Consider the following 24139-nt stretch of genomic DNA (forward strand, 5'->3'; position numbering starts at 1 on the left):
TCCTGGACTCCTGTTCCTGTTTTATATTATTATCTGTATTATTTTAAATTGTTTTTAGATTTTTAAGTGCCTTTTACGGTTTTAAGGTTGTGCATAGTTTAATTGTATTTTAATTGTATGTTTTTCTATGTTTTTAACTACATGTAGTTTTATTTGTAAGCCACCCTGAGTTCCAGTTTGGAAAAAGGGCGGGGTAAAAATAAAGTTTCAATTCAATTTTCCAATTTTTTCCCGGAGGATTAGGGAACCCTTCAGAGCAGCATAGGAGTTGGTGCAAGGGAGCAGGGAAAATAATCCAAAAAATTCACTTTCCTGGAGCTTCTGGATTAGAAAACCTTTTGCCAGCACAAGGACACCATTGGATACAGTGCTCTGAAAACATGTACAGCCTTTCCTAACCTTTGGATCCCCAGATGTTGCTGGACTACAGTTCCCATAATTCCTGACCATTGGTCATGCTGGCTGGGCCTGATGGGAGTTGTAGTCCAGTAACATCTGGGGACCCAAAGGTTGGGAAAGGCTCATCTTGAAGCATTCAGGGACATTAACAGTCTAAGTTGCAGGTTAAAGGGAAACAGATTGTCCACAAAGTAAAATTTCCTAAATCATCCCAGCTTTGCCTCTCCTCCCACAAAACAAATCTGTCTTCTAAATGTTGTTGGGAAAATCTTTTCTTTCTCCAAAAACACTCTGGCAACCTGGCTCACTTGCTGCTAAAGAATTGAAAAGCTGGATGTGCCATAGCTCTAGAAATTAAGTTTTTAAGTTATTTGTGAAAGATAAGAGGGAAACTGTCAGATTGGGCAATCAAGTTGAATTAGGAACAGGATACAGATGTTTGAAATGTAAAGAAGACTCATCACCCTGATCCTTGATTGACCCTGTTTAGCAAATTCACCTCTGAAAAGGATTAAATGAAAGTTGGTCTAGATCCACCAAAGCATTTCCATAAACAGTGCAGTGATCTTTGCTTGGCTAGCAAGGATGAGACTTCTGATGAGACTTTTCATAGGAAAGGCACACGTTCACACAAAAGGGTGATACCTAGAGCCAAAGAGTATGTTGCCCAGAAAGAGGCAAAAACCTCAGTGACTTCAGACTTGTGTATATTAATTCAAATGCACACAATGTCCCCAAATTAAATTAGTCTGTATCAGTTGGCTATGATCCAAATAAAAGATAACACTATTGTCAAAAGGAGTGAACAAAGAAGGCTGAAGATTATCTTTAGAGCCTCATAATGGGTTTAGTAACCAAAGGGGCAGAGCAGTCCCACTCAGGGCCGGATTAAGCTGAGGAGAGCCCCTAGGCTGATTGGTGTTTGGGCCCCCCTAACCCCATGCTTCACCTACCTTTCTGTTGTTTTTTGCGGCGCGCACAGGTTTGCCATCAATCAAGATGGCGGCAGAGGTTTCCCTAAGGAGCTGAAGCCTCTGCCGCCATCTTTGTTGATGGCAGCAACGCGTGTGTGTAGCACACACTCATGCCATCAGCAAAGATGGCGGCAGAGGCTTCAGCCCCTTAAGGAAACCTCGGCCGCCATCTTTATTGATGGCAAATCTGCGCACCCCAAAAAACAACGGAAAGGTAGGTAAAGCCAGGAGATAGTGGTCCGCGGATGTTTCCGCGGATCGTAGAAGGAGAGCGGAGGGCCCCCTGTAGCTCCAGGGGCCCTTGGGCCAATGCCCCATGGGCCCCCAAGAGCTCTGGGCCCCTAGGCTTCAGCCTACTAAGCCTAATGGATAATCCGGCCCTGGTCCCACTCCTTGCACTGGGCTGATGGGTTTGGACCTCTGCTGGCTAACCCAGTCTTCTGCCAGCTACCGCCAACTGAGTGACACATTGTATGATTGGGCAAAAGACCCCAAAATTGGGCATTCTGGAAGGGTTTGGGATCCCTGAGCCACTCCCTCTATTATGGTGTGACAACATGATTGCTTTGGCCAGATCGCTTTGCCAACTTCAGGTTAATGCAATGATCGTCCTGTCCCTACACTTTCCAACCCAAATGCCATGCATGGGGTACTGGCCTTGCTGCTCCATAAGGCATCACCTATTAGCAGCTGGGTTTGGATTGCAAGCTAAGTATTGTTTTCTTGACCAAATTGGTGTTTCTATAATTATAGTAGTGATTTGGGGGATTTAGATTTAAAGACGGTTTAAGGGAGAATCTGAATCAGTAAGAGTAGGTCAAATGCTGATTAAGAACTAAGAAAAGGGATGGCACTGGGTTTAATTATTATAGATGGGGGAGGCCTGGTCACCTTGGCATTTCCTGCAACATCTTATGTTTCTACTTGAGATTGTAATTAAGGAAAGCAACCTGACTTGAGTTGCAATTAGGCACAGTTGTTTGATGCTTACTCACATTCCTCTTAATGACTGAATTCATTAATAGGCAAAAAAAAAAACCTTGCCGTTTAAGAACGTACCTGTAGCCAACAGATATATCTATCAAACTTTAAGAAGCAGTGAAATTGGGCAGGGGAGCAGGAGACCTGACCTCCTCTCCAAGATATTGTACTTCCCTACAAATTTGTCATAATGCAAACACAATTTGGGTTGGTCTTTCACAGTCTAATCCACTTCCCGTGTAGCTTGGAAGAATTTGGTAGCATGTGCCTCTGAGCAATGTTGAGTGATGGCAACACCTGCGCGCGTGTGTGTATTATGTGCCTTCAAGTCAATTATGATGTATGGTGACCCTATGAATCAGCGACCTCCAATAGTATCTGTCATGAACCACCCTGTTCAGACTTTGTAAGTTCAGGTCTGTGGCTTCATTTATGGAATCAATCCATCTCTTGCTTGGTCTTCCTCTTTTCCTGCTCCCTTCTGCTTTTCCCAGCATTATTGTCTTTCCAGTGAAACCTGTCTTCTCATGATGTGTCTACAGTATGATAGCCTCAGTTTCATCTTTTTAGCTTCTAGTGACAGTTCTGGTTTAGTTTGAACTAACACCCAATTATTTGTCTTTTTCATGGTCCGTGCTACCCACAAAGCTCTCTTCCAGCACTACATTTCAATGAGCTGATTTTTCTCTTATCAGCTTTTTTCACTGTTCAACTTTCACATCCATGCAGAGATTTGGAATACCATGGTCTGAATGAACCTGACTTTAGTGTCCAGTGATACATTTTTGCATTTGAGGACCTTTTCTAGTTCTCTCATAGCTGCCCTCCCCAGTTCTAGCCTTCTTTTAATATCTTTACTATTGTCTCCATTTTGATTAATGACTGTGCCAAGGTATTGATAATTGACAAGTTCAATATCCTTATTGTCAACTTTAAAGTTACATAAGACTTCTGTGCTCATTACTTTAGTCTTTTTGACATTCAGTTGTAGTTCTGCTTTTGTGCTTTCCTCTTTAACTTTCATCAGCCTTCGTTTCAAATCAATACTGGTTTCTGCTAGTAGTATGGTATCGTCTGCATATTTTAAATTATTGCTATTTCTCCCGCCAATTTTCACATCTCCTTCATCTTGGTCCAGTCCCGCTTTTTGTACAATATGTTCTGCGTATAGATTAAACAAATAGGGTGATAAAATACACTCCTGTCTCACACCCTTTCCGATGGGGAACCAATCAGTTTCTCCATGTTCTGTCCTTACAGTAGTCTCTTGTCCAGAGTATAGGTCACGCATCAGAGCACTCAGATGCTGTGGCACCCCCATTTCTTTTAAAGCATTCCATAGTTTTTTGTGATCTACACAATCAAAGGCTTTGCTGTAATCTATGAAGCACAGGGTGATTTTCTTCTGAAATTCCTTGGTCCGTTCCATGATCCAAGTATGCTTGCTGCCCTTGGCTCCTGCTGGGAGGAAGGGTGGGATATAAATCTAATAATAATAATAATATGATCTCTGGTGCCTCTTCCCTTTCTAAATCCAGCTTGGACATCTGGCATTTCTTGCTCCATATATGATAAGAGCCTTTGTTGCAGAATCTTGAGCATTACTTTACCTGCATGGGATATTAAGGCAATAGTTCAATAATTATTGCATTCCCTGGGATCCTTTTCTTTGGAATTTTATTTATTGAATTTATTAGTCGCCCATCTGGCTGGCTGTCCAGCCACTCTGGGCGACGCACAAAATAGGCATACAATACCTAGACATTAAAAATCTAAAAACAATGAAGATAAAATCTAGCCCACCCCAAAAGCCTGCCTGAAGAGCCAGGTCTTCAAGGCCCGGCGGAAACTCATCATGGAAGGGGCATGGCGGAGATCATTTGGGAGGGAGTTCCACAAGGTGGGGGCCACAACTGAAAAAACCCTCTCTCTAGTCCTCACCAGTTGGGCTGTTTTGACTGATGGGATGGAGAGAAGGTCTTTTGAGGCTGATCTTGTTGGGCGGCATAGCTGATGATGCTGGAGGCGCTCCTTTAGATAGACTGGGCCAAAACAGTATAGGGATTTAAAGGTCAAAATCAACACCTTGAATTGGGCCTGGTAAGCAACTGGTAACCAGTGCAACTCTTTTAGCACTGGAGTGATATGATCTTGCCAGCGGTTGCCTTTAATCAGGCAAGCCGCCGTGTTCTGTACCAGTTGCAGCTTCTGGACCATTTTCAAGGGTAACCCCACGTAGAGCACATTACAGTAGGTTAGGCGAGAGGAGACCAGGGCATGTACCACCGATGGGAGCAGATGATTGGGAAGGTAGGGGCGCAGCCTCTGTATCAGATGGAGTTGATACAGTGCTGCCCGGCTCACAGCCGAAATCTGAGCTTCCATGGACAGTTCGGAGTCAAGAATGACCCCGAGGCCACGGACCTGGTCTTTCAGGGGCAATTGTACCCCATTGAGCACCAGGTCCAACTCCCCTAACCTTCCCTTGTCTCCCATGAACAGTACCTTGGTTTTGTCAGGGTTCAGCTTCAGCTTATTCCTTCCCATGCAGCCACTCACTGATTCCAAGCACTTGGATAGGGTTTCTACAGCCAACCTCGGTGAAGATTTAAATGAGAGATAGAGCTGTGTGTCATCCGTATATTGGTGACAGTGCAGCCCAAATCTCCTGATGATGGTCCCCAGCGGCTTTATATAGGTGTTAAATAGCATCGGGGAGAGGATGGAACCCTGTGGCACCCCACAAGTGAGAGGCCAAGGGTCCAAAACCTCATCCCCCAATACTACTCTTTGGTGCCTATCAGAGAGGAAGGAATGGAACCACTGCAATACAGTGCCCCCTGTGCCTAATCCCTCCAGGCGACCTAGAAGGATACCGTGGTCAATGGTATCAAAACCCGCTGAGAGGTCCAGGAGGACAAGGAAGGTGCACTCACCCCTATCCAACACTCTCCTCATATTATCCACCAAGGCGACCAAGGCTGTTTCAGTCCCATGTCCAGGCCTGAAACCCAACTGAAATGGATCCAGATAATCCGCTTCCTCCAATTGTGCTTGCAACTGCTTCGCCACCACCCGCTCAACCACCTTGCCCAAGAATGGTAAGTTTGAGATTGGGTGAAAGTTGTCCAAATCTTGGGGAATTGGGATATATATTGAATGCTTTCAGTCTATGAGCCATTATTTTGTTGTCCATTTTGTTGACAAGTTTTTGTCAAAATATGGACAGATTCAGTCTCAGTAACCTGTAGCAACTCCATTGGTACGCCATCAATTCCTGGTGATTTGTTTCATCTAAGTATTTTAAGAGGAGCTTCCACCTCGCATTCTAAGATTTCTGGTGCGTCATCATACGGTTCCTCCATAAATAAATCTGTCATCCTTGCATCTCTTTTATATAGTTCTTCAGTGTATTGCTTCCATCTTCCTTTTATTATATCTCAGTCAGTCATTGTGTTCCCCTGCAGATTACTCAACATCTCTACTCTTGGTTTAAATTTTCCTTTAATTATACAGCCACGAGAGTGGCTGTATACTATAGCCAGCGTAGATTTTTCACATTCCGCAATGTTAAATCGAAAATACCCCCATGCCATTCTGATGCTTCCCATAAGCTCATTTCAAATCACAACCTTACAAAACTTATAGTCCTGAACTCAGAAATGCTTGCTTAACAACCCTATCAATTTTCATGGCGATACACAAAACAGTCAGAGAGAACAGAGAGTTCAAAGTCTAAAAAGAGAGAGAGAAAAACCCAGAGCCCTTTTGGACTTTTTTCTCTCAGTGTTCTCATAATCTGTTGAAATTAATTAAAAATCAGCCATGTTCACAGAGTACCTGTACTCCTATTACTGGCCTTGCCCCATACTCTGACCTTCATCTTCTGCAGTTTAAAAGTTTAAAAAATGCCTGGTTGATTTTTAATTAATTTAATAAATTTTGCATTGAACTGAATGACAGTGTCCGGCATGCTCAGTAAGAACCAACTGTCAGTGTTCTAAAAGCTAGACTCACTGCTGATGCCCTCACCTGCAGAATGTAGTAATCGATTGGGTATATAAAGGGTAAGACAATCTTTCAGGTATCCTGGTCCCAAGCTGCATAGCACTTTGTACACAAAAACCAGAACGTTGAACTTAGCCCGGGACCTAATAGGCAGCCATTGCAATTCTTTCAGCAGTGGGGTGATATGTTGGTGATAACCTGCTGTAACGCCAAATGCCTAGCCTTTGCCAATTATATTTCAAGATTTCTTAAGTAGCAGACTTAGACTTAAGTAGCAACATATTGTAATCAGCCTGATCTTACATGAAACTGCAGTTTCAGATTCAACTGTTAATGCACCCAGAACAGAAATATGTAACCTCCAGTTTGAAACACAACAGGCTTTCTTCACTATCATATGACATTGACCAATAAAAAGACTTTGAAATTAATAAAAAATAAATTTGACATAGATTTCTAGGATGAATAATGAAATATATTTTTCTAGGTTAGATTATCTGTAGAAACAGTAGCAACAGAGGACAGAAAACAAGTAAGAAGAACACCCACAAACATACAAAAATGTAATTCTCCATCTTTGGAAATGCAGTCCACTCACCATATGCTCAGAGGCACATGTTACCAAATTCTTCCAAGCTACACAGAAAGTGGATTGGACTGTGAAAGACCAATCTAAATTGTGTTTGCATTTTGACAAATTTGTAGGGCAGTACAATAGAGAGGAGGTCAGTTCTCCTACTCCCCTGGTGCATTCAGTATAGTTGCCCAATTTCCCTGCTTTTGAAAGTTTGATAGAAATAGCTGTGGGCTATGGGTATGTTCTTAAACCACAAGAGTGTTTTTTTTTTTTTGCCTATTAGTGAATTTCTCTGATTTTTAATCTAGGAGGTAGGAAATAGGATCCTGTGCAAGTATGCTGAAAATGGATTGATCATTTGCATGCTTATTGAGTTCAGTGGGATTTATTCCCTTGCAATCATGCTTAGGATAGATGAAACTGACCATGGGGGAGGAGGGGCGAGGAGAATGTAGGGAGGGAAGAAGGAAGGGCAGAGGGGAGGATGGGAGCAGGCAGGAAGAAAGCAGATTTGATCATTTTCATGGTTTTTGAGTTCAGTGGGATTCACTCCCATGCAATCATGTTTAGGATAGGTGAAACTGACCATGCAGGAGGAGGAGAAGGGTGAAGAGAGGGAGGAGGGCTAGAACGGGCAGTGGAGGAGAAAGAAGGAAGAGGAGGAGGAGAGGAATAAGGGAAGAGGAGGGGAGGGGAGAGGAGAGGGGGAGGGGTTGAGAGGTTTTTTAATTAATTTCAACAAATTATGAGACCACTGACAGAAAAAAGTCCAAGAGGGTTCTGGATTTCTCTCTCTCTTGTTTTACACTTCGAACTCTGGATTCTCCCTGAGTGTTTTGTGTATCACCATGAAAATGTAGAGGGTTGTTAAGCAAACGTGTTTGAGTTCAGGACTATAAATTTTGTAAGATTTTGTTCTGAAATGAATTTATGGGAAGCAGCAGAATGGTGTGGGGGGTATTTTCAATTTAACATGGTGGAATGTGCAAAATCCATGCTGGTTATAGTATACAGCCACTCTTGTAGCTGTATAATCATAGTTCTTCATTATAAAGAAAAGTCCATTTGGCAAGTTTCTCCTCAGCTTGATCCTCAGAGAGAGGGTAATTGATCTTGTGCAGCAGCATCAGATGATTCCTATCATCTCCTCAGCTGACACAGCACCTGCTGCTTGGTGAAGCACTGAAGTTTCTTCCTTTTAGAAGTGCAATAAATCCTTCAAAATATTGTGAGTTAAGGGGAAACATTTTTTCCTCCCTCACGCACCTCTGAGGACTGATATCAATATAATTATAGGCACTCTCAAACGCATACACTGTAGGAACAGGAATCCTATCAGTCTCTTTATTTCCCTAATGATAGGTTTATATGGAGCAGTTACATCTCTGAAGGAAAAATTAAACCTATTTTTTAAGCAGCAGCTACTTCTGTGTTTGTGGTGTTGCATGCTGCATTAAATGAAAGACAATTAAGCCACTTAAATAATACAACTTGAAGGAGATGAGGGAAGTGGGTCAGGCAGAATCAGCAATGAGAGAAGACATGGCAGGGAAGGGTGAGCAATCAACAAACACGTGCCAGGAATATCTCCTTAACAAGCCCTACCACAGCTGATGGGAGTTGTAAATGCTGAGAGTCAGGGCAGGTTTGCACTACCTGTCATGACCCCCAGACCCTCAAGGTACTGGGTTCATGCATCAGACTCAGACCCCCACCCTTAGGGAAATGAGACTGGAACCAAAAAGCTATTACTTCACCCTTGCCAAGGCTGTGTACGCTCACAACAACCCTGCAAGGTAGAAGGTAGGCTGCCACCACCCCTGTATACTGGTCCACTCAGAGCCAGGGGATCTCTGAGCCCAGAAGATATATAAAACCAAGGTCCTAAAAGGCAAGAGTCACAGTTACACTCCTTGCCAGGCACCTCTGGTTCAACACTTAAAATCCAAGCCTTTAACTTCTTAACCCTCTTTGGTAGTTAGTGACCGAGATTGGTCAAAGTACTGAATCCAGAACCACCCCTTTTCTCCATTGAACACACCAGGTGAAATAAAAGTAGCTTTATTAAGATATATAAGTGCACGTAACAAAATAGCAGCAAGTAATCCTTTAAGACCATTCACCCAACAGGGGTTTAGGTTCTTACAAGAGAATTCATACACACAACAAGAAAATAACAAACTAACTCACCTAACTACTTACACACGAGGTAGTTGGTTGCGTGGCACCTCTCCTAAGAGAGATGGATGTTCAACATAAAGCAATGGAACCAGACATAGGTTGCCTTCCCATAAGCAACCCCTGGAACCATAAGACAGAAAGGTTTGGAACTCTGGTGCCAGTCAGCATAGGCAGAGAACAGAGAACAAAGGCTATGGGTCTCTAGCCCTATACTTAAGGGAAAAGGATCCTAACGGTCCAAAATTAATTGACCAATCAGGAATTGGCTGATGTAACTTTCTTCTCGATGTTTCTCACATTTTCGCGCCTTCAGGCCCCCCTCCCAACTGTGTTTTCCAACTGTACAGGCCAAGGATGACCTTGGGTACCAGGCACTTGCTAATCAGCAAAGATAAACAGGTGCAGCTTGTTAAGGCTTCTCTAACCATCTTCAGCTGGGAAGTGAAACTCAGATTTGCAAATTGGCAAAGGCTTGTCTTTTCTAACTGTAACCGTCTCCCAGAGTCCCTTACTGGAGCCAAAGTATTGTTATTAGATTTTTAATAACTCATGACCATTACAGGTTCATGACACTACCTATTTTTATATTTTATTTATGTGACTTCATTGTTGTACCACTAACATATTGTGCAGCCTGCCCTTCATCCCAGGTCATGCTTTGAATAGGACATATTCCAGGGCCAGGGTTTGTTTGCTTTTCCGTGCTAAAAGTTAGTGTCTGAATGAAGTAATGAGAAAGAAAACCCATAAATATTTTTGTGTATTAAAACATAGTAATCTTTGCCCTGCATGTTTGCTTTATCCTGGCTGTTGTGTTGTCTCTTTTCTTACCCTAGAAGAGCTTATTGTCTTTGAATGTGGTGGCTTGTTTCTTAATTTGCTTGTACATCATTACAATAGTTCCTCACCTTAGTTCTTTGGAGTAGGAGAATTTGCTTCGAACCTTACCTCAGTATACATTTCCTTCCCTTATTTTTGAGCTCCAAAGATACCTTTTTTTTTTTTAAAGTTATGCTTAGCTGACTGTGTCCAGGACTAGGGATGGGCAAGAATTTTTATTCAGTTCACATTTCAAGCCAAATCTATCAAAGTCGCACTTTCTGAAACGATATGAGAAGTGGAAGACAGCAGTCCTTTAAAATTTGCACTTATTCAAATACTGTGATGCAGTCCATCAATCAAACAGTGTTTACAGAAATGCATATATGAGTGAAAATAACATGCAAAAAAGGCATGAAATGATGAGAAATGGCTTGCAAAAATGTTTACATCAGTCAAAACAGCCCACACAAAGGTGTTTATTAGGAGAAATTTGCACTGAAATGCTGGAGAATTTTCATGAAGATTTTTTTTAAAAAATCACAAATTGCTGCAGAAATGTGGAGAACTGAATTTAAGTTTGGAAAAGTGAGAAAGAGAAAGAACTGAAATTGTCAGATTTTTCCATCCCTGTCCAGGACAAGCCAAAGTGTAAACAACTGGAACAAAGGATGCTGGTGTAGGCTATATTTGTGTACTCCTTTGAAACACCTATTAATTTGTATGGGACTTGCACAGAAGAAATTCCTTGTGGGTTGTCGTGGAAAATTCTACATATCCTTTGATGTTTGAAATGAATGAACCTCTTTTCTATGTGTGTGATCACTTTTTATCCAAACATCTAATAACTGGATTCAGTCTCTCTTACCCCTTCCCACACCCTATCCCACACAGCAACATCGCAAATGCTGACATAAAACCTAATCATGTTTCCATATATTTATGGAAATCCCAGTTTTAAGCGTGTACATTCAAATATCTAGAACAAAAATACTTGGATGTTTTCTGATATAATGAGGTAGGATCGCAAGTAGTCTTAATCAATAGTTTGCAGTCAAGCAGTGCAGATTTAGAACCATCATATAGTAAAAAAGATAAATTGGTATATAATTCATTTTGTAATTATGTGATTATTGGAGTCCCAAAATGTAATTATAAAGTAGGCATGACTGATTGTATGCTACTCTGTTATTGTACAGCTACCATTCATTTCTGGTGGATTGTGCCCATTTTATAGTGTTTGCCACTTATGCAGAGTATATAATATTTAACATGTTTTACAATTTAGTGACACAGCCCATTCAAATATATGACGTTCTCAAGCATTTTAATAGCATATAGAATCATAGAATCATAGAGTTGGAAGGGGCCTTGTAGGCCATCGAGTCCAACCCCCTGCTCACAGCAGGAAATCCACAGCTAGAGCATCTCCCACAGATAGCTGTCCAGCCTCTGCTTGAAGACATCCAGCGAAGGGGATCCCACTACCTCCCTAGGCAGTCGGTTCCATTGCCGAACTGCCCTTACTGTCAAGAAGTTCCTTCTAATGTCCAATCTGAATCTACGCTCTTGCAACTTAAAACCATTAGACCTAGTCCTACCCTCTGGGGCAGCAGAGAACAAATCTGTACCCTCCTCTATGTGACAGCCCTTCAGGTACTTAAAGAGTGCAGTCATGTCACCCCTCAGCCTTCTCTTCACCAGACTGCATAATATAACTTTCTGGTAGACAACAATTTGTATTTATAAAATCTATTTATGTCTCTTTCATTTCCCCAGTAAAAGGATAGTAACATTTGTGTTAGGCTCTAGCAAAATGTCAAAATGTGGCTTGGACTGTATGGTGTGGAATGTGAACCAAACCAAAGGTTGATGAACCAGGTTATGAGGAATCGGATACTTCAGTGGGCGCTAAAAGCTTTTCATTAGTGCTAATGTACACCAAATTAAGCATGCAATTAGACTAAGTGTATTCATCAGGGTGGTGTATTTTAATAAATGGTTTATCTAATGTGATTGTGTTTTATTGACTTGTGCATTAATCGAATATCTCTTTCTTATAGGACAAGCTTGGCCAATAAAAGATACATGGGACATATAAAGCATTAAAGGTCAAAAGAGACATTCCAAGAACTGAATAGGTGAGACTTTTAGATTACTTCTTTTATGCATTTTCAAATAGAGTATTTTTTCTTTCTTCCTTCCTTTTTCCAATAATTTTTACTGTTAGGCAAGTGTTCCCACAAAATCCACAATCCTATAGGAGCATTATGAGAAAAACAATGTGTAAATGTGTTACTTTCCAAGAGATTTAGCTATCATCAAAGTGTTATCCAGTGGGCTGAAGAGTCTGCACATGCCATTCAGGCTCATGTTGATGATGCCTAAGGATGCATGAGGGGATCAGGAATCAGTAGAGAAGAGCCAGTACTTAAATATAGGTTGCCTAATAGGTTTAAGTTATTTGATTGGTTGGTTGGTTGACTGACTGTGTGATTGATTGATTTATAATCCTTTATTTATTATGTTTAAGTGGGGTACAATGCCAATAAAATCAAACAATCTATCACGAAAATGCTAAGACCAAGAGTGAGCTCATAGACCAGCCTTTTTCAACCAGTGTGCCTCCAGATGTTGTTGGACCACAACTCCCATCAGCCTCAGCCAGCATTGCCAATGGTCAGGAAAGATGGGAGTTGTGGTCCAACAACATCTGGAGGCACACTGGTTGGGAAAGGCTGTCATAGACAGTCAAAATACTATGTACAAAGTGCAGTGACACTGATTCATCCATTTTAGTTGGCACTAAAAGCATGTAAGACTCAGCATTAACAGTATCTGAGGAGGAAGGGTATTCCACAATTGGGGTGCCCTTAGTGAGCACACCCTGTCTTGGGTTAGAATCACAGAACAGTAGTGTTGGAAGGGGCCTACAAGGCCATCGAGTCCAACCCCCTGCTCAATGCGGGAATCCAAACCAAAGTATTCCCGACAGATGGCTGTCCAGCTGCCTCTTGAATGCCTCCAGTGTCGGAGAGCCCACTACCTCTCTAGGTAATTGGTTCCATTGTCGTATGGCTATAACAGGAAGTTTTTCCTGATGTCCAGTCGAAATCTGGCTTCCTGCAACTTGAGCCCATTATTCCATGTCCTGCACTCTGGCACGATCGAGAAGAGATCACGGCCCTCCTCTGTGTGGCAACCTTTCATGTACTTGAAGAGTGCTATCATATCTCCCCTCAGTCTTCTCTTCTGCAGGCTAAACATGCTAGTTCTTTCAGTCTCTCCTCATAGGGCTTGGTTTCCAGTCCCCTGATCATCTTTGTTGCCCTCCTCTGAACCCATTCCAGTTTGTCTGCATCCTTCTTGAAGTGCGGAGACCAGAACTGGATGCAGTATTCAAGATGAGGCCTAACCAGTGCTGAATAGAGGGGAATTAGTACTTAATGTGATTTGGAAACTATACTTCTGTTAATGCAGCCTAATATAGCATTTGCCTTTTTTGCAGCCACATCACACTGTTGGCTCATATTCAGCTTGTGATCAACGACAATTCCAAGATCCCTCTCACATGTAGCACTGCTGAGCCAAGTATCCCCATCTTATACCTGTGCATTTGGTTTCTTTTTCCTAAGTGTAGAACTTTGCATTTATCCCTGTTGAATTTCATTCTGTTGTTTTCAGCCCAATGCTCCAGCCTTTGAATTTTGTTTCTGTCTTCCACGGTATTAGCTATGCCCCCCAATTTTGTATCATCTGCAGATTTGATAAGCATGCTTTATATCTCCTCATCCAAGTCGTTAATAAAAATGTTAAAGAGCACTGGGCCCAGGACCAAGCCCTGTGGTACCCCACTCGTTACTTCTGCCCAGTTTGAGAAGGAACCATTGATAAGCACTCTTTGAGTATGATTCTGGAGCCAACTGTGGATCCATCTAATAGTTGTTCCATCCAGCCCACATTTAGCTAGCTTGCTGAAGTTGAGATATATTATGTCGACAGCATTCCCACAGTCTACAAGGGAGGTTACCCGATCAAAAAATGAGATGAGATTAGTTTGGCAGGATTTGTTCTTCATAAATCCATGTTGGCTCCTAGTAATCACTGCATTGCTTTCAAGGTGCTTACAGATTGACTGCTTTATAATCTGCTCCAGAATTTTTCCAGGGATTGATGTTAGGCTGACTGGTCTGTAGTTTCCCGGTTCCTCCTTCTTGCCCTTTTTGAATATAGGGACAATATTAGCTCTCCTCCAGTCATCCGGCACTTCACCAGTCCTCCATGATTTCGCAAAGATAATAGAGAGCGGTTGTTGCATATTGAATCCCTTGCAGGTGTGGAGTGTCGAGAGGGCATGCCCACTAAATCTTAATATCCAGACAAATATGTAAGGAAGCATGTCCTCCCAGTTAGCCAGGTCCTAAGCCATTATTAAAATTATAAAGTTTGAAAATAAGTACCTAGTGCTTGTTAGTTAACCCTTTGCCATTGTACTCATTGGCCAGAACTCCAAAACCTGGAAGCAATTTTACTACTTGGAGAGCAATTGAACAGAATGGTCTTTGCACATGATATATTTTAATGACAGCTGAAATTTTAGGGAAGGGACCTGGAATTGAAGGGTGCAGGCCTCCACAGGTTCCCCTGTGGCTGTGGCCCCTGTTTCCCTGGAAGGCTAGAACAGAAAACTATACAAAGCTAGACCAGGTTAATGTGTAGTTAACATAATTTGTATGCACATGGTGATTTGCTAGATAGTGCTGGAGGACATTCCTCAGTAGGGATGACTCCTCCTACTGGTCGTGACAGGCAGGGTCTCTAAGCTTCTTTGTAGCCTCTCCTGTGGGAGGAGTCGTCCCTCTCTCCAGACCGGCCCTGCCTGCGGTCAGTGAAGGTCTAGAGTTAATCTCTCCTCTCTATTAGAGCTTCTTTCTTTCGCTTTCTGATTCTTCCTCTTAGCGTTTTTTCTTATGCTAATTTTCTCCTCTCCTTACGTTGGTTTTATTCCTCCCTGCCTGTTTCCTTCTCCTTCCCTACCTTCACTCCGTGGGGCTGGGGTTTGTGAGGCTAGGCTGAACCCGGCTGGGTTCACAGGCGTCGGAAAGGAGACTGAAGAAGGGCGGAGCGCGGCTAGCTGCAGCATACCAGCAGAGCAGCAGCCGCCCAGACGGGAGTCTGTCGCCTCGCTCCGCGGAGCCACGTTTCTGCAACCCTCGCGTTCAGCGGGATCGCGGCTCCTGGCTCCCCCCCACTTCACCAAAGGCTTGCCTCGTCGTGGGAGAACGTCTCAGCAGGGGGTTGAGCGGCGCCCACTAACGCGGCTCGCCTGTAAAGTGATTCCCGCGCTTTTCCCTCTGCGTCAGGGAGTCAAGGCCGCCATATTATGGCCTCACCTGCTTCCTCTCCGTCTTCCTGCCAAGAGCCCTGCCACGTGGGGGAGGCAAGGGACCTAGAGGACTCACAGCAATCAGTCTTCTCTCCGTCCCAGAGCGTAGACAGCGGGGGGGATGAATCTCCTAGATGAAGGTATGGATGTTTTTCCCCCCCACTCTGTTTCCCAAATTTATGACCTGGGTTAAAGAGCTCATTGCTTCTGAAGTCAGTGGCTCTCTCTCACACGCACGTAAAAGTAAGAAGCGCAAACATTTGAGGAAGCGTCCCCACAGGGGAAAGCGGAGGCGCTTATCCTACTCCACAGGCTCCAGCAGGGAGGACAGGCATGGCAGCTCATCTTAAGAGACAGCCACTCCAGGTCCTCTTCCCTTTCCAATCAAGACATGAGGCAGGGGGGCTCGCCCCCACCCTCCTACATTTTACACAGTGAGCCAGCTAAGGATGCACCCAGGGGTGACAAGGAGCACCTGAGTCATAGCGCGTTGGGGGGGTAGCAAGGCGTTCCTCCCCACAGACTCATGCAGGTCCCTCATCCTCAATGGTTCGGGATCGGCAGGCATAGGCACAGTCGCCCAGGCAGGCTCCTGTGCCACAGGTGGTACTATCAGATTCTGAAGAACTACTTGAGCAGGACAGGGAAGAGGGGGAGCTTTTGGGTGAGGAAATAGAAGTCACCCAGATGCAACCCAGACTCTTTGCTCCAGAGGTTTTTCAGCCGCTCCTTTCCAAGGCCCGCAGAGTGCTACAACTGCCAGAGGCTGAGGCGGGAGGCGATGCACCCACTCGGTCAGCCTCGGCAGTTGCAAAAAAGGCCTTCCCCTCCATGGACACTAAGCAGGTTTCAGTTCCCTTTCCCCAGGCGTTTGATGACGTGTGGGATGCTGAATGGTCATCACCATGCAAACCAAAGCCACCTGCCAAGTGGGCAAACAAACATTACGTCTTTGCCGACAGGATCATAGCAAGACTGCGTTTTCCCACAGTGGACCCGCCTATTGCTGCTCTTGCTAGCTCTGCAGTGATCCCAACAGAAGGGGAGGGGGGCCTAAGGACCAGTGCGACAAGCGAGTCGAAGGGGCTCTTCGCAGGAGCTTTGAGGCAGATGCAGTAGGCTTCAGAGCCGCAGCCACTTCCTCAGTTTTCTCCAGAGCGGTTTTTATGTGGGCTGAAGAGTTTGGGGCATGGGACGATGTCCCAAAATTTGTAAAGGATGGGTTAAAGAAAATGGCGTATGCCTCGGCCCTGTCAGCCGACGCATCCATGGATGCCCTACAGTTTGCAGCGCGCTCTATGGCTGCCTCCACTGTGGCATGGCGTAACATTTGGCTCAGGCAGTGGCCTGTGGACTCAGAGTCACAGACCCGCCTCACTGCCCTACCTTTTTCAGGTTCTAAGCTGTTTGGGGAGCCTCTAGAGGCCCACCTGGTGGAACCTAGGGACAAGAAGAAAGCACTCCCTATGGCCAGAAGAGAGGAACGGGAGGGCAGGCAGAACCAGTTTTTTTTGTTCCTCAAAACAGCTCTCTAGATTTCGCAGTCAGCATTCCAACAGGCTTCGCTGGGGCAGACAAGACAAAGGGGGTGGACACGCTTCCTCCTCTAAACCGGGAGGCACCCCATTCTCCTCAGGGAGGAACCAGAAGGGAGTCCAAAAGGGCTCCTCTTCCTGACTGGCGGTTGCCAGAGGCCTCTCGCGGAGCGGGAGCAAGGCTTCTAGAGTTTGCCCCCCGCTGGAGAGGCATCACTTCAGACAAATGGGTGCTGGACACGGTGTCCATGGGATATGCTATAGAGTTTCTTCGCATTCCACACAACCCAGTGGGCCCAGTTTCACTCAAGAGCTCTACAACAGATCCTTCTGCCCTACCAGGAGGCAATTCTCCTACGACACAGACGCTCGGTCTCCGTGCCTCCAACAGTATGGACAGAGCTCCGGTGGTGGCTGGAACCTCAGAGGTTGGCCCACGGAGTCAGCCTGGAAGATCATCCACGCATAATCATGAGCTCAGATGCGAGCTTGTACAGATGGGGGGCTCACCTGGACCACAGTGTAGCCCTGGGGACATGGTCTGCAATGGAGGCGGAGCTCAATATAAATATACTGGAGTTACGGGCCATCAGACTGGGGCTACAGGTCTTCGCTCCAGAGATCAAGGGGAAGCATCTCCTCATACGCACCGACAACTCATCGGCGAAATCTTATGTCCACAGACAAGGGGGCATGAGATTGAAGGGCCTAATGCTCGAGGCGGAGCGCCTGTTCAAATGGACGTAGAGGCATCTTGCCTCGCTGAAGGCTGAACACCTGGCGGGCACAAACAACTTTGTAGCCGACTGGCTCAGCAGGACAGCCATCAAGGAGGCAGAATGGCAACTGAACCCAGAAGTTTTCCAACAGGTGGTGCGCAGGTGGGGAGAACCAGTAGTGGATCTCTTTGCCACACCCTCAAACACACAGCTAGACAGGTTCTTCACAAGAAATCCGTGTCACCAGGCTCGGCACAAACGCACTAGTCACACCGTGGCCACAAGGCCTCCTGTACGCCTTTCCTCCGTTTGGGCTGATACAACGCACGATCCAGCGGGTTTGGACCTTGAAGGCGGAATTTATTATAGTGACACCCCATTAGCCTCGACGTCCCTGGTTTCCGGACCTACTGAACATGTCAGTCAAGACACCCTGGTAGGTACCCTCTCGAACGGATCTTCTGATTCAGGGACCAGTCTGCCATCCTCGACCAGAGCTGTTCCGGCTAACAGCTTGGAGACTGAGCGGTTGTGGTTGAGCGGTAAGGGCTTTAAGGGGAAAGTGCTCGACACGCTACTGGCCTCGCATAGACAGTCCACGAACTGGGTTTACTCATCCACGTGGAAGGTTTTCTTGTCCTGGTGCTCTGCAAATACAGTTGAACCTTGGTCTCGAGACATCAGGGGTCCCCTAGGGTTCCTCCAGTCGGGCCTAGATAAGGGTCTGAGCGCGACCACAATCAAGAGACAAGCTGCAGCTCTTAGTAGCATTTTGTTATGCCTGGGGGGCCCCCCGCTTTCCTCCAACCCATTCCTTAAATGTTTTTTTTAAGAGGGGTGACGCTGGTTTCCCCATCAATGATTCACAGGTTTCCAAATTGGAACCTTACCTGGGTGCTGACGGCGTTGACAGGACCGCCATTTGAACCGATGGCTACCTGCTGTCTGAACCTCTTGACATTCAAAACAGTTTTTCTGGTTTCCATTACATCGGCCCACAGAGTTTCCGAGTTGGGGGCATTATCTTTGGACCCTCAACTGTACGTGTTCCACCAGGACAAGGTGGTCCTCCGACCAGACCCGGCATTCCTACCTAAAATCAATTCTGTTTTCCATAGGTCGCAGAAAGTGGTTCTCCATTCTGCCCCGGTCCCTCCTGTGCCCAGGAACGTAGGTGGCACTCACTTGATGTGAGGAGGGCTCTTCGTTTCTACCTGGATCGTACCTTAGAGTTCAGGAGGTCTGAGGCCCTCTTTGTGGCCTTCTCTGGGAAATCAAAGGGGTGTAACCTACTCTATCTCACGCTGGCTCAGAGCGGCTATAGCACATGCATATGAAGCTCTGGGTAGGGAACCTCCATTGAGTACCACAGCACACTCAATTAGGGGTGCAGCGGCTTCAGCAGCGTTTAGGGGGGGTTCCCCATAATGGATATCTGTAGGGTGGCTACATGGGCTTCTCCACACACTTTTATCAGGCACTATAAAATGGACTCATTCTCATCAGCTGATGCTGCATTTGGCAGGAAGGTGCTCCAGAAGGTGTTGCCTCCTAGCTAGAGGAATCCCACCCGGAGTCCTAGTACACTGCTCTGTCATATCCCTACTGAGGAATGTCCTACAGCACTATCTAGCAAAAATGGAAATTTTACTCACCGTGAATTTCTATTTGTAGATAGTGCTGGAGGACATTCCACCCACCTCTCATTCCTCTGCTTCAACCTTCTGGAGCGGGAGGGGGAGTGGGGGAGTTGGGGCTTCTGCCAGCGCCTTACATTTGCACACGTTGTTTAGTATTGTGTGTTTCCCTTCATGTGTGACCTGTCTTCCAGCACGTTGGTTCCGTGTTGGTCTGTCGCTTTTCTTCAGCTTCTCCTGGTATAGGCTTCCACTCTAGGGACGTCTGGGAAGATGTGGATATGGGGCCTGAGGAGGGTTCCTGGCTCTGTCAGTTCGGTCTGGAGAGAGGGACGACTCCTCCCACAGGAGAGGCTACAAAGAAGCTTAGAGACCCTGCCTGTCACGACCAGTAGGAGGAGTCATCCCTACTGAGGAATGTCCTCCAGCACTATCTACAAATAGAAATTCACGGTGAGTAAAATTTCCATTTTTCCAATCACAGAAAGTAAAAAGGTGCACCTACTCTGTTAAGTTCTGATTATAGAAACATTACCCTTGCCCTACCACTAAAATTGATTCATCAGCAAAGATGAAAGTGACTTAGAACAGAATTATGAGATTTCTGAGCATATGGAATAGGAGTTTGCCAATGTGGGATTTGTTAATTATGTTGAAAAAATATGCCAGCCTCTAAGCTCATCAGAATTAGCAGCCTGAGAAAAGTTGAGAGTCTCATGTACAATCTTGACTTTGATCATGAGACCCATTTGCTGCCTTTCTGCTAGAACTGGACAGCAATACGTTTCTAATGATGTAGACTAGGAATTGCTGTGTTTGTCCTTGTACAGTCTTCAGAGGAACCTCACATCTGTGTCAGAACCCCTTTTCCTGCTGTATATTTCTGCAGAATAAAAGTTATACCGTCTTGTATGAAGCTAGGGAACAATATCTAAACTGGTCTTTATAGCTATTCAGTGGCAGTGATGGTGTTGATACATGGTAGTGCTGGTCAGAAGACCTAGAAATGAGACCTGGCTTTCTGGGACCCTTTCTCCTGTACTTAGTGCAGTGTGAGATCAAGCCAGTATCTGGCCCACTGTATCCAATTGCCCCACAAAATTAACAGCAGTGGAGAAAATATTTGGTTTATGGCATTCAGAGCTTGGAAGATTACTTTTAAAAAGTAATAAATTACAGTTACAATTACTTGGCCCAAAAAGTAGCAATTACCGTTACAATTACAATTGCTCTGAAAGTAACTGATTACTTTACTTTTTCTCAAAAGTAATCACTACAATTACATTTCAGTTACTTTTTTTTAAAAACTCCTACAAGGTGCTGGCCTTGGCTGCTGCACATCTAAGAAGCCTAAAACAATATTAAAAATAAACACACACACACAGAATAAAAATTTTTATCTGTAAGATTAACTTAATGGCATAACAGAATCTCACATCCCCCCAAGCAATGAAGATACCCCAACACTTGAAGATTAACATAACGGCATAACAGAATCTCACATCCCCCCAAGCAATGATGATACCCCAACTCTTGAAATAAAATTTTACACTTGAAATGCTTTTATAATATGTTTCTGTTATGTCTCAAAAGAACAAGATGCTCAAAGAGCATGTCAGACAAGGAATGTCTTTTTACAGTCATTACGTTGCCACCAGTACTGAACAGGCGTTCTACTGCGGCGCTTGAAGGCATGCCTGTGTTGTGCTGCAAAAAACACCGCAGCACACGTGGAAAGCCATGGAGTGATGACACTTCCCTGCTGGGAGACCTCAGGTACCTCACCAGTTCCTCCTCAGCAGTGTCCACTGCTGACTTCTTGCCCTGGGGCAGAAAGTTAAAGAAGTCATCTGCTAAGTCATCTCCTTCCTGGTCTTTATCTGAAGACTGATCACTGTCCTCATTAAGTACACCCATCTTTATTTCAGCTTTCAACAAGGCTTCCATTGTGTATCTAAGAAAGAGAGAGGATATGTTAACACATATATGTTAGGAAACCATCATCTGCTCTTCATTTCCTGATGCTTGTCATGTCCCCTGGTTCAGGGTCCAGCCTGAGCCTGTGGATGATGACATGGAAGGTAGAAAGGTGACCAAGTCACCACACTCATGGGGCAGCACAGCAGACCCTTAAGGATTACCTGCAGCAACCCAAGGTTGTGATGAGGAGCCCCAGGAAGAAAAGGCCCAGCCCCTGCCTACCACCTTAAGCCCTCTGATGCCTCCCTTGAGACAACATTTCCCTTGGAGTAATCCACCCAAAGGGCTTCCCTAATGTTCTTACTTGTTGGTATGGGTGGTGGCCTGACACGATTCCAGCCAATCTAGTTTGAAGCGAGGGTGTAGGCAGGCTGCCAGAAGAAGCCTCTTGTCCTCCCAGATAGCTGCAAACTGCTTTCTTAGGGCTTCGCGCACACCTCTCAGCAGCTGAAAACAGTATGTGTACCTCTCAGGTTTGTTTTCCAGTCCTTCTAACTTGCGGTCCAGATTGCAGAGCGTTGGTAGCAAATACCCCATGAACATGCCGTTCTCCCGTTGCAGGATATCTAGGGACTGGGCTAGTGGCTCCATAATCTCTGTGTATTCCTGTACCACTTCAATCTCAGCAGCTGTGATCCTGGACAAGGAGCAGCGGTCCATTATGGCGTGCATTTTTAGTGGCACAGTTGACAGGAGCTCAAGTAGTTGCTTCAACGCATCAAAGGTGGAATTCCACCTGGTCTTATTCGGTACCTTCAGATACACACCACATTGCACATGGATATACTCAGCAATCTGTGCTGACTGGTTCTGCTTGGACCACAACTTGCTGCACTTTCCCATCAAGGAACGAAACTGTTTCTTGAAAGGACCAAGAAGACTACTTTTGGAGGAGTCAGAAAGCATGGCCTCTATGTCTTGTGTTGCCACAAGGTTGAGGGTGTGGCTAGTACATCTCTGGTGTGGTGGTAAAACAAAATCCTCTCCTGAGTCTGCAGCTTCTTCCTCTGCCTCAGGTCCTGTGTCCAGGATCTCACAGATAGGCACAAACTCCACCTCAGCCTCCTCCTCCTCCTGGTTATCACCATCATCGTCACTGGTGCCTGCAGCTTCCACTGGTTCTTTGGCCATGAAAACTCTGAACGCTTTCACAGAGTTGGAGCCATTGTCTGTAGTAGTGCACATAACTTTGTTGTGGATGCTGTACTGCACATGTACATCATGCAGTGCTTTTGAAAGGACATCGTATGTATGGCGCCCCTTCAGACACTTACAAGCCAAGGCCCCAACCTCACGTTTCAGGGTAGTTGGGTTGATCCAGTGGGCTGTTACCCCAAAGTAACTCTTCTTGCCATTGGTCCAACAATCTGCAGTGGTTGCTATATATGCCACAGCACCCATTCGGTTTGCAAGAGTTTCTCTCATGTGGCATGTTCTCTTCTCAATTCTGTCTCTCAGAGTCTTGGCACATATGATGGTGAGATCTTTGGGGAGTCCAATGCGAACCAGATTAATGAATGATGGTTTGTCCACAGTCTGAAGTGGTAATGTCTCCTCTACAATGAAATCAATGATTCTCCTGTTGAGATTGCTCTGGGTGACAGGCTCCCTGCCAGATCCCCACCTCTCAAGGGTTGTCTGCTGCTGCTTCAGCATTTTGGGAGGAGGGGTGTCATGCATTGGTTCAGGAAGGCCACGTCTCCTTGCCTTTATTGCTTCTTCAATTGCTCTCAGCTTCTCAGGGTGTGCCCTCTGAGGAAGAAGAACAAAGCATGAATCCAAGAAAAAATGGAACTTCACAATTTAAACATAAATAGACAATGGACACTCTTTGAGGACCAGCATGACAAAGGCTTACCTCAAAATGTTTCTTCACATTGGATGAGGAGGAAACAGCTGATCTCAGATTTTTGATCCTTGGAAGGCAGTAATTGCATCGTACAACAACATTTTTCCCACTCTGGCTCACAAATGTACAAGCTTTCTCAAAGCCAAACCATGGTACTTGCTGTTCTGCAGATGTGGCTGTGGGCAACTGGCACTGCTTCATGCCCTCCTCCTCCTCGTGCACAGGGCCTCCTTTCTGAACCTTACTTTCTAGTTTTGCCTCCTCAGGATCAACAAGCTGTGACTCAAGTGGCCGCAATAACTGACTGCTGCTCTCAGCAGCAAAACCTGCAACAGGCGTCTCTGTAATAAACAAGAGATAATGCTCCTATATGGGTGAACTTCAGCTGTGATGTGCCCCCATCTCTTCCCCATGCTGCAAGATGCCCCAGTCAGAGTGGAAGTAAGCAGGTCGATAGCACAATTAAAAGAGATCCTATTTGCATCATTTTTGCTCACTGAATAACCCTGCCTGGGCCAGTCTAACCTACTATCTCACAGGGTTGTTGTGAGAACAAAATTAGACTAGGGTTCAAATCCCCACATAGCCATGAAGCTCACTGGGTGACCTTGGGCCAGTCACTGCCTCTCAGCCTCATGAAAACCCTATTCATAGGGTCACCATAAGTTGGAATCAACTTGAAGGCGGTACATATATTTTTTATTGTGAATATGATGACTATGATAATAAATATGCAGCATTTCAAATTAATTCTGTATGAGAAGCATTCCATGCCAAGCTTGGAAAACCAAGGATGAGGTATAAAATGTAGACAAAATTACTTTTGACAAAATGCCGTTTATCTTTTATATCTATATCTATAATTAGCAATACAGCTGAATGATGTGTGTAAAGTATTTTTTCTTTCCCTTTTCTTTTTTATTAATATTTTAGTACTACTGCTAAAGTTCTGATGAAAGAATAAAGCATTCATTAGCCAAATTCAAATGATTAGAACACATCACATAAATTCCACTGAAGTTGGAGTTTTGCCATAGAAAATGAAAAAAACATATAACCTATGATAGCCCAATAGACAATCAGAACTAATATAA

At 44.8% G+C, this 24139-nt stretch overlaps 1 protein-coding gene across 8 annotated transcripts in view; it reads left to right on the top strand.

Annotated features, from left to right (window-relative positions):
* Nucleotides 1-24139, top strand: part of TSPAN18 (tetraspanin 18) — a 302190-nt gene that overhangs the window by 228407 nt on the left and 49644 nt on the right. For 7 of the 8 annotated variants that reach the window (XM_061610833.1, XM_061610831.1, XM_061610835.1 and 4 more), the window contains one exon: nucleotides 12003-12080. The gene's annotated coding sequence lies outside the window, so the exon portion shown is untranslated. Of the gene's footprint in view, nucleotides 1-9810; nucleotides 9831-12002; nucleotides 12081-24139 lie in introns of those variants that run through there. The other variant, XM_061610836.1, reaches the window with a different exon arrangement.

Source organism: Rhineura floridana, chromosome 2 (genome assembly GCF_030035675.1).
Source record: "Rhineura floridana isolate rRhiFlo1 chromosome 2, rRhiFlo1.hap2, whole genome shotgun sequence".
NCBI lineage: Eukaryota > Metazoa > Chordata > Lepidosauria > Squamata > Rhineuridae > Rhineura > Rhineura floridana.